The sequence below is a fragment of the Elephas maximus genome, chromosome 8 (assembly GCF_024166365.1).
Source record: "Elephas maximus indicus isolate mEleMax1 chromosome 8, mEleMax1 primary haplotype, whole genome shotgun sequence".
NCBI lineage: Eukaryota > Metazoa > Chordata > Mammalia > Proboscidea > Elephantidae > Elephas > Elephas maximus.
In genome coordinates, this window is record NC_064826.1 from 24,782,757 (window position 1) to 24,793,721 (window position 10,965).

The 10,965-nt window shown below is 37.2% G+C and overlaps 1 pseudogene; it reads left to right on the forward strand.

Moving 5' to 3' along the window:
• LOC126081554 (NF-kappa-B-activating protein-like) overlaps window positions 1–5,868 on the forward strand; it is a 49,916-nt pseudogene extending 44,048 nt beyond the window's left edge.
• Window positions 5,869–10,965: the final 5,097 nt, after the last annotated feature.

Genomic DNA, 10,965 nt, shown 5'->3' on the forward strand with positions numbered 1-10,965 from the left:
TCCTGAAATGAGGCACTGAGAAGGACTCAGTACAACTACTGGAATATTCCTGCCCAAACTTCATAACCTAAATTTAATCATGAGAAAATCTCAGGCAAACCCAAATTGAGGGACATTTCTACAACATAACTAGTCTGTAATCTTCAAAAATACCAAGGCCAAGATAGATAAAGAAAAGCTGAGGAAGTGTCTTATGTTAAATGGACTAAAGAGGCATCCAAGTAAATGCAGTGCTTGATCCTGGATTGGATCCTGACCTGTGGGCAAAATAGGGCATTACTGAGACAATTCAGAAAATTTGGATACGGGCTGTGGATTAGAAAATAGTCTTGTTTCAAAGTTGACTTTGATAAGTATATGGAAGAAAATGCCCTTGCTCTTAGGAAATGCACTCTGAAATACTTAGGGATATAGAAGGACTACATCCCCATCTTACTCTCAAAAGATTAAGAAAAAATAATGTGTGTGTGTGTGGTGTGTGTGCATGAGAGAGAAAAAGAGAGTGATAAAAAAGCCAATGAAGAAAAATGTAAACAATTGGTGAAACTGCCTTTAGGGCTTCATGGGCTTCCCCATTTTTCAACTTTTCTATAAGTTTGAAGTTTAGCAAAATGAAAAGGTTTCCAAAATTAGCGTGATTTGCTCTATAGAATTGGAAGGCATGCAAAAGTCCTTTAACACCAAGGGATTGCTCAATACTCAATGGAATTCCATAGGGCAAAAGTATCTCACCCTCAAATTTTAATTGAGATGTTTAGGTACCATACAATTCATTCTTAATATCAATTAGAACACTGGATAACTTAGAAGCTCAGTGTAAGGCTGTCTTCCACAAGAGACAGATAAAACAGCATTACAGTAATTCTTTAAACCACCCTCCTTATGACTTCTGAACCTTGGGGCTTTCTAGTAAAAGTGGAGAATTAAGCCAAAGATACATAACCGAGGACCATATATCTTATACTAGCAGGTTTACATTTCATACTGAAGGCAGTAGGGAGCCATTGAAGTATTTTTAGGAGATTTTATCAGGTTTAGATTAGCATTTCATAAAACAACCTTGACAGATTGGAAAATTAAAAACTATTTTAGCAATCAGGAAGGTGTCGCCACTATCTAGGAGAGAGGAAAAAAGGCCTTGGACTTAAGTAGAAGCCATATGGATACCAAATATATCTGAGAGTTATTATAAAGGCAGAATCAAAACTACTTTGTCATTGATTCATGTTGTGGTCAGGGATAAAAAGAAGTTAAGCATGTATTTCATGAGATGGGAATACAAAAGTCAAAGCAGATATGGAGAAGAAGATGATTAGTTCCATTACTGATTTATTGAGTTTTAGTTCTTTGTGTGACAGCCAAGCTGAAATGATCAGCAAGATTCTGGAGCTCAAGGAGATCTGGGCTGGAGATACTGTTCAGGAAGGCATCAGCAGATAAGTCTCTCCTTCTCTTGCTGAGAAATGCTGAGCAAATACTCTAGGTGTGAAATGTTTTGAGCCTAAACGAAATCCATTATTAAATGTCAGGTAGCGTCGTGGTCTTCTATTAAGACTATCATCTCAATAGAGAAAAAAAGCAGTTGTGATATATAACAAAACAGATGCACCATTAAAAAACAATGAACGTTAATTACGGTTTCTCTGAAATCTATTTCCCTATATTTTCTTTGATACTTTCCTAACTTCAACCAAATTTCATTTTTCTGAATGTTAATAGTGCTGGTTGATAAATGAGCAAAATATCTCTGGGCCAATTTTCAAGGGCTAATGCTATAATTCAAGTTATATCACATTTCTTGACAGGCTCTGCATTAAGAGTATACGACATATGGAGGTTTTGTTCAAACAGAAGAGCACTTCAGAGTTTCAACACACCATTTGCACCCATCCAAAAAAGCAGAAGAAAGAATGCAATCCTAATGCATTTGAGATTCTTGATGATATTTAAAAAGTCTAGATCAGAATTGTGCAAGTCCTTAACACAGGAGTACCCTAAGGATTCAGCAAAGCCTTTCTGATAAAAATATTAATAAGTTAAGATTGAAAGGGGGAGAAAAAGAAGTGTTTGATCCATTCTACTACCAGAGTATATCCTGGAAGTGAGAGAGGAAGAGTGTGTGTGTGTGTGTGAAATTGAGGAAAAAAAAAAATTAACAGTGTTGCATAATCGTTCTCAACCACTTACCAACAGAATCAAAAGAGAGCCCTCTAAAAGGTAGGTTTTGCCTCACAATGAGTCGCGTTGGTCCCTTAGGTAAATTTTAAGTTTGTGCTTCTGGGGTTTGCTTCTGTTAAAAACCTTTGAGTTTTCAGAAACTTTGGCTTGGCATAATTCATTCTTTTCCTGTTTGATAGAGTCACTTTTATGCTATTTAAAGCAATTATAACAATTCTAACGACATTATTCGTGAAAATATGAACTTAAAGTGAATAAAAATCATAGCCTTTAAAAGCATATTCCTTAACTTGCTACCTTTTTCTTTTCACTAATTTTCACTTAAGAATTAATACTAACCATGCTGGTGGTGCAGTGGTTAAGAGCCATGGCTACTAACCAAAAGGTCAGCAGTTCGAATCCACCACCTGCTCCTTGGAAACCCTATAATGCAGTTCTACTCTGTCCTATAGAATCACTGAAAATAATGTCATGTTTCTTGGCAATGTGAATACATTATAAATTTACTTAGAAGTACATTACCAATATATTTTTAAAATAATATACCCTACAACAATGGCTCATAGATTAGTTAGACTTACAAATTCCAGATGTATCCTACTATCCCTAAAAGATTGAAAACCATGGCCTTGGTGGATTACTTAAAGTAAATAAAATGTCACTTTATTAAATTTAACCAAACATTATCCAAGAAATCACTGTTCCAAGGAGAGCAATCTGAGATTTCCTCGTTGACATTTAAACAGTGACTTGCCACATAACTAGAGTTGAGAAAATAATAGATTACACCATATGTTCTTATCTAGTTCCTGCCCCCAAAGGCCTAGGGAATGGACATGGTTTTATAAATCTAAACAACTTAAATAAATGTTTCTCACTTGTAACTCCTTTACCTTTTAGCAAAAAAAATGAATTACTGCCAGGGGAGCCACAGAGTTAAGAGACCCTGTGAACAAAAGAACAGAATCCTGTCTGGATCTTCACACCAAATTAACAGAAGCCAAGACAAACTATAGATTAACAGGTTAGCAAAATACTTAAATTACTGCAGTTTATCAGGATAAAAAAAAAATCAGGATGGATGACATAAAAAATATTTATAAATATCATTTCTTATTTTGATTATTAATGGGACTACATGACAAAAACGTTTGAAAGATGTCTCAGAAAACTGAATATGTTTTGAAGAACAAGATGTAGAATCTTGAATATTACCCTGCGGTCTTATGGCTGCTTCTGCTCTGCCCTCGCGAACCCAAGGCTCACGCCTCTCCTTTCTGTTATCATCTGAAGATACACCAGCGTGTGTGTCCCACATGCCTGGAATCATAATCAAGCTCCTTCCAAGCTCCACCAGCTGTTTTTTTTATTTGTTTTTTGTTGTTACTGTTTTGTTTTTTTAAAATTTTACCACAGAGTTTTAAGTCAAATTTTCAATTCACATGCTATGAAAAATTAATACAAAATCATTAAGCATATATTTTTTTTCCTATTTACTTATTGAACTTGTTTTCTCTTTCTACAACCAAGACTTCCTCTTTTAAATTCATGTAGATAGTAGTCTCTAATTCTTAGGAGAGTTATGCTCCAACAATCCAGACAAATAGCATTGACCCAAAGAAGTCCCTTTCTCACGTGAAGCCCATACAATCAAGTGATGTGATTTATTTCTGGCCACCCATTACACATCAGTTAGGAAAGTTCCAGACACCAATCCCCTCTCAGACTTACACTGATCGTGAAACTTGAAAGAAGTTTATGTCCAGCACTAGTGGCACCAATGTGCCCTTAACAGTTTTAATGTTCACGATTTTCAACCAAATTACTTCACAACCCAGAGAAAACATCTCAGGAAGGAAATAGAAATTTCCACTGTGCAGGTAAATTGATAAATTGTTTTTGGATCTTTAACGGGTCTATTGAATCCATTTAAATCACACTATTATATCACACAAAAATAAAAATTCAGACACAACAAGAAGAGGCTCAAAGCCATGTAAACAAAGAGCAAATTAAGGATTCAGGACACTCCTAATCACCATTCTTAAGCTCATTAAAATTTCAGTAATTCAATTCATTCAGCAAATGTCTAACGTGGCTAATATGCCAAACACGTGGACTAGATGCTGTCATACCTTATTACAGCTCTCAGTGCCCTCCTTTCATGGGGAACTGGGGTCGCTATGAGTCGGAATCAATTCAACGGCACTGGGTTTTGGTTTTGGGTGGTGCATGTCAAAGTCCTTCCTGAAAAGAAGGAAAGTCTAATACCAATGGCGCAACATGGATCAGTGGGTTGAAGAGGTGGGAAGTTGTTAAATAACGTCTCCCTCATTAATTTGCTAAATATTAAACATTTCAATCCAGCTTTACAATTTTAAGTTGATAAGTACACTTTTGCAAACCCTCACATATCTCCAAGTGGATAAACCAATCCTGATAAAATAATCCCCCCAAATCTCCAAACTCATCCAGTTTAAAGCTCATCTGAGCTTTAAGACTGGATAGAAATCTACCTGAGAGTAAGGAAATGGATTTTTCAGGTATTGATGGGTGGCTTGGGAGTTTAGCTAAGAAATCCTCAGCAGCCTGATTGTAAGACCCCTTTGCAGCCCTTCTTTCCTCACAACATCTTTTGTGTTCTCTCTGAAGAATTCCCATCCCAACGTTATTGTGAAAACGCTATGTGTTCATAATTATGTAGTGACACCATCATTCAAATAAAATGCTTACTAGTAACATATGGAGAGATAGACTTTTAAATAACACAATCCTTCCTAAAAAACTTCTATAGACAACATAAAAAAAAATAGACAACATAAACAAGGAGGAAAAAAACTGTCATATTCACTAAAAGGAGCAAAGGTAAGCCATACTAGGCAACATTTTTAAAACATTAAGTGTATAGTTCTTCTGATGGCAAAAGTAAACGTTGCAGAATATTCTTTCAATACAGAAAAACAAAAAATCCTTTGTAATTCCACCCTCAGGGATCATCACTCACAGCACTTTCGCGTACAGCTTTTCAGGTGTCTTAATGTATATACACATACATTTGTATTTTTCACAAAAACACAGTTTTGAATCAACTCCATTCATAACAAAACATTATGATCACCTCTCTATGCCATTAAATATCCTGCAACCTAAGTTTTAATGGTTGTCCAGTACGTTGGTGAACCAGCATTTATTTAACCAACTCATACTGTTATACAGTTGAACTGTTTCCTGAAATGTTATGATTGATAATGATGCTTTCATATACTTATCACTAAAACCACCAGCAGTGTAAGAGAGTGTATACCTCCATGTACTCTTAGCAACACTAAAATGTAAACATTTTCAATTTGTCAATTTTATCAGTTAAAAAAAATTATCTTAATTTAAATGAGAGTTCTTCATTTTTTGATGAACTTGAATATTTTTCAAATATAATGATCATTTGAATAGTTTCTCTGCTATCATGCTTATTTCCTCTGATACTTAGATTTCTAATTAAGCCCACTGGGGCTGTGTCCAATAGGAATGGGAAAGAAATTCCACATACAAGACCGCTCTACTGAAATCAGATGGAAAGAAACTCTGAGTGAGCCACTCCAAGAAGCCAGTGATGAATGGGGACTTGGTCACATAAACATAGCACAGAACCATCCAGCATCATTCTGCACCATCTTCAATGGGAGTTCCTAACTATCCATTGAGGTGTCTGGATGCTTAGCTTTAGGGTCGTCTGCCTGATGTTTCTCTAGCTGACTCATCCTGAACCACTGCATGATTTCTGCCTAAAACTACATTTTCAGATACCCTCCTTCCTAATGTTAGCTGAATTCCCTGGGTTTAGTCTCCAGCTTACCTGACCTACAGTATCCATTTAAATCCTCCACCATGGTGCGTTCAGTGGCCGTCAATATCAGTGGCAGTCAATACCCTGTACACCTGAACAGATTATGTGTCAGACCATTCTTCGTTCCTTTCCTTCTCAAAACCTGACCTGTTGTCACCTAAAAACATTTGGACTGAAGGAGATTTTTCCATCAGCTTTCCCCAAGCCATCTAGTAATCTGAGAGAAAATTCCAGAGAAAGGAGGTTCATTCAAAAAAGAGCACTTAAAATCATATTAAAATGAAGAAACTAAGAATATTTATCTTGAAATTTTAACTAGAATCATTGTGGGTGGAAGAGACCCTGAAAACCAGAACACTTGTTAGATTATTGCTTAATTCCAAAAGAAAGATAATGAAAGTTGGAACCAGGGCAGTGGTATGGGCAATATAGAAAAGAGGGGAAACTAAAGACTTCTTATATCGATTTACGAATATGGTGACTGAGTCCATGGTGGCACGTGGGGGGTAGAGGCTAAAAGGAAGACAGAAACCAAAGATGATTCTGAGGTTTTTAAAGGAACAGTTATCCTGTTAATGGAAACCCTGGTGGCATAGTAGTTAGGAGTTCAGCTGCTACCCAAAAGATCAGCAGTTCGAATCCACCAGGTGCTCCTTGGAAACCCAGTGAGGCAGTTCTACTCTGGCCTATAGGGTCACTATGAGTTGGAATCAACTCGACGGCAGTGGGTTTTTTTTTTCTGGGCCGGGGGGGGGGTGTTGTCCTGTCAACAGTTAATAGTTATCCCATTAATCTATATAGTTCATATTCATTCAAGCCAATTATTTTAGTTCTGTGTGAAGGCTAATTCATGTACTAGAAAACATTCCAAAGTCTCAATGATTCAGGTGATATTGGGCATCAGAGCATGTAATAAAACCAGAAAAATACTGAGAACATGTTATAATTTCTGGGATGGCAATCATTTCACTCTTTTAATTAGGAACACAGCCTAGGGTATCTTATTTTAAATGGACCCCATTTATTATTGTATGCCTTTAAATGTACTCTGCTTCAGTCTTGATATTTTATCAAGAAGCTGGATAGAAACTTAATTGGCTCATTCTGCTATGGAGACATGGCTACAAATTAGAATGTAGGCTGTAAAAGTGGTGACAACGGATCCTCCAAGGAACTTTGAGCTTACCTCTTGTGCTAGTTATATATAAAATGTCCATGTTTCAAAACCATTTCTCTGGCATGAATTAATTTATTTATACTTAATATAAAGTAAAAATCACCTAACTGGGAAGCGTTTATTCATCTGTTTCTTTGTTTTGGCCAACTCATGCAAGAGACAATAAATGGGTTTGAAGGAGGAGGCTAGGGAAGTAGTGTCATTGTTAAGTGCCATCCAGTTGGTTTTGACTCAGAGAGGCTCTAAGTAAAACAAAACAAAACACTGCCTGGTCATGCACCATCCTCAAAATCGCTGCTATGTTTGAGCCCATTATTGCAGCCACTGTGTCAGTCCATCTCTTTGAAGGCCTTCCTCTTTTTCTCTGACCTTCTAATTTACCAAACATGATGTCCTCCTCTAGGGACTGGGCCATTCTGAAAACATGTCCAAAGTACATAAGATGAAGTCTTGCCATCTTTGCTTCTAAGGACCATTCTGGATGTACTTCTTCTGAAACAGATTTGTTTGTTCTGGCAGTCCATGGCTTTTTCAATATTCTTTGCCAACACCATCATTCAAAGGCATCAATTCTTCTTTGGATTTCCTTATTCATTGTCCAGCTTTCCCATATATAAGGTGATTGAAAATACCATGACTTGGATCAGGCATACCTTTCACCTCAAAGTGACATCTTTGCTTTCGAACACATTAAAGAGGTCTTTTGCAGCAGATTTGCTCAACGCAATACATCATCTCATTTCTTGACTGCTGCTGCTTCCGTGGGCATTGATTGTGGATCCAAGTAAAATGAATTCCTTGACAACTTCAATCTTTTCTCCATTTATCATGAAGTTGCTAATCTTCTGGCACTATATCAAACAGTGTTCCACTGTTATTCATGATGTTTTCATTGACCCTTTTTTTCAGAAGATCACCAGGTTCTTCTTCCCAGTGTGTCTTAGTCTGGAAGTTCTCCTGAAACCTGTCCTCCATGGGTGGCCCTCCTGGCATTTGAAATACTAGTGCCATAGTTTCCAGCATCACAGCAACACACACAGTACAACAAACTGGCAGAAGAGTGGTGTAGGAAGGCAGTATTGCATAATAAATTATCTAGTCCAACCAACCCGATTTCACATCCTGACTCTGTTAGTTTTTGTTCTAAGTTCATTAGTCCTCTGACCATTAATAAATTACTTACTTCTCTAAAACTCACTCTTCTGTAAAATAAGGATAATAATAATATCTACTTTAAAGGGTTATTATAAAATTTAAATAACAAAGTGTACATAAAATACCAATATGCCCAGCGCATAATATATACTCAGTAATGATTATCAAGGCTAATGTCTACTGATATTTGCTATCGAGCTAAAAAACCATTGAGACTTTAATGATCATAAATATATTAAAAACAGGTTGCTATCTGTAGTGCAGGAGAAAGATGTGGCAGTCTGCTTCTGTAAAGATTTACAGCCTAGGAAATGCCATGGGGCAGTTCTACTCTGTCCTATAGAGTCGTTATGAGTCAGAATCAACTCAACAGCAACAAGTTTTTGTTTTTTTTTTAATCTGTAGTAGTTTTCTGTGGCTGCCATAACAAGTCACCACCAACTAGGTGGCTTAAAAAATCGATGTATTTTTTCACAGTCCTGGAGGCCACAAGTCCAACATCTCTTTCACTAGGCTGAAATTAAGATGTCAGCAGGGCTGCGCTCCCTCTGGAGACTCTAGGGGAGACTCTGTTCCTTGCCTTTTCCAGCATCTGGAAGCTGCTGGCATTCCTGGGCTTGTGGCCACATCTCTCTCTTCTCCACCTTCATACCCTTTTCTCTGTGTGGGCCTGTCACAAAACTCCCTCTGCTTCAGTCTTAAGAGGATACATGTGAAAGCACTTAGGGCTAGCTTGGATAATCCAGGATAAACTCTCCTCTCAAGATACTTTATCACATAATTTACCATATAAGGTAATATTTATAGGTTCTGGGGATGAGGATGTGGACATAATTTTGGGGACCCACCATAGTATATTTTGAAGAGGTCTCTTTTTCTTAGATACCTCTTCCCTTTATGGTAGATTGGCTGTAAAAACAGCCCCAATTCTTCAAGCATTTCTGTATCCACATCCTTTACAATGTGACTTTTCAGCTACTCCCTACAAGAGGTAAAGACACTCTGGTCACTAGAATGAAGCAAAAATGACAGTGTGCCAATTCTAAGACTAGGCCTCAATAGCTTTGCACACTTCCTCTTGTTCTTTCTTGGAAAAGAACCAGTCCAAGCCGATCTGGTAGAATACGGGAGACCATGTACAGCAGAGATGAGATGGCCCAGCTGAGAGGCCCTAGATAAGCCAGCACCCAGCTGACCAACAGCTGACCACAGACATGAGATCAGCCCAGGCCAGGTCAGCAGAAGAGCCAAACCATGGACTTGAAAGCAAGAAGCAATTTTTATTGTTGTATGTCACTGAGAATTTTTTTTTTTTAACAGCATTATTGTGATAATAGATAATTGGTCATTTTCTCTCTATGTAAGAAATTTGGCAGAGCCTTGAATAGAAAGGAGTGGGAAAAAAAGTCTATTTTGTGAACAAAGACTTGAAAACTATAAAAACGCAAAATATAACAATAAAATTATCATTTGAGCACTTACAAATGGACAGGTAGTATACTAAATAATGTATATACATATAAGTGTATATATAATATATACACATATACATAGATACATGGAATCTCATTTAATTCTTATGAGAAGTCTTTGAAGTAACAAATCAAAAGATACTGAGGCCACGGGAATTGAAGTAACTTTTCCAAAGCTTCACTGTGATTTGTGCCCTGGTCTATCCAACTCCAAAGCCTAAATTTTCAACTGCTCTGTGATACTGCCTTCCAGTATAAATTTATTCATAGTTCAAAATGCCTCTCTATTTATTGACCATAGCTTGATTAGATAGCTTTGTTAATGACTTGGAGGTGCAGCTTCTAGAATTAAAAAAAAACCCTTTGTTGTCGAGTCGATTCCAAATAATAGTGACCCTATAGGACAGAGTAGAACCGCCCCATAATGTTTCCAAGGAGCAGCTGGTGGATTTGAACTGCTGACCTTCTGGTTAGCAGTCAGACACTTAACCACTGCACCATCAAGGCACCAGTTTCTAGAATAGTCATGAATTATTACCCAAAACTATCTTTGATTCCATTTACTAGAAAACAGGAGTCAAAACAAATGCAATAATAAGCACAAAGTAAGACAAAACACTTTCTAGTCGTGATATATCTCTTCTCTATAGTTAAGAAAGTAAGACATTCTAAAGAAGTTGCGTTATATATAGAATGCAAACACAATTGAGAACTAAGTGATTGAATCAGCAGCTTTAGAGAGAATAAGCCAAATCAGGTGAAGGAATACTTAACCCTTCTGCTTTCTAAGCCTGCAGAGAGCAACTTTTCCAAAGGCCTCAACAATTGCATTTTGTGGAAATTATTATAGGAAAAGCAAGTTGCAAGAAGAGGATGGACCTCTTTTTGGAAAATACTACCTTGAAATTTAAGGGGCATAGGAATATTACCAGGCAAGGATCTGGGAGAATTAGGGTGTCCCGCTTAAAGAAAAATGGCCATCAGCCTCACTGAATGAAACGTTCTCATACTGCTTATTCCCCAAAGGAAAGGATGAGTCTGCTTTTCTGTCCTCAAAGCTGCCAGTCATGCAGCAGTGAATACGAGCCACCGCGTGAGTCACTTTTCTTTCAGCTCTAATCTCTTTTCACAGTGACAAA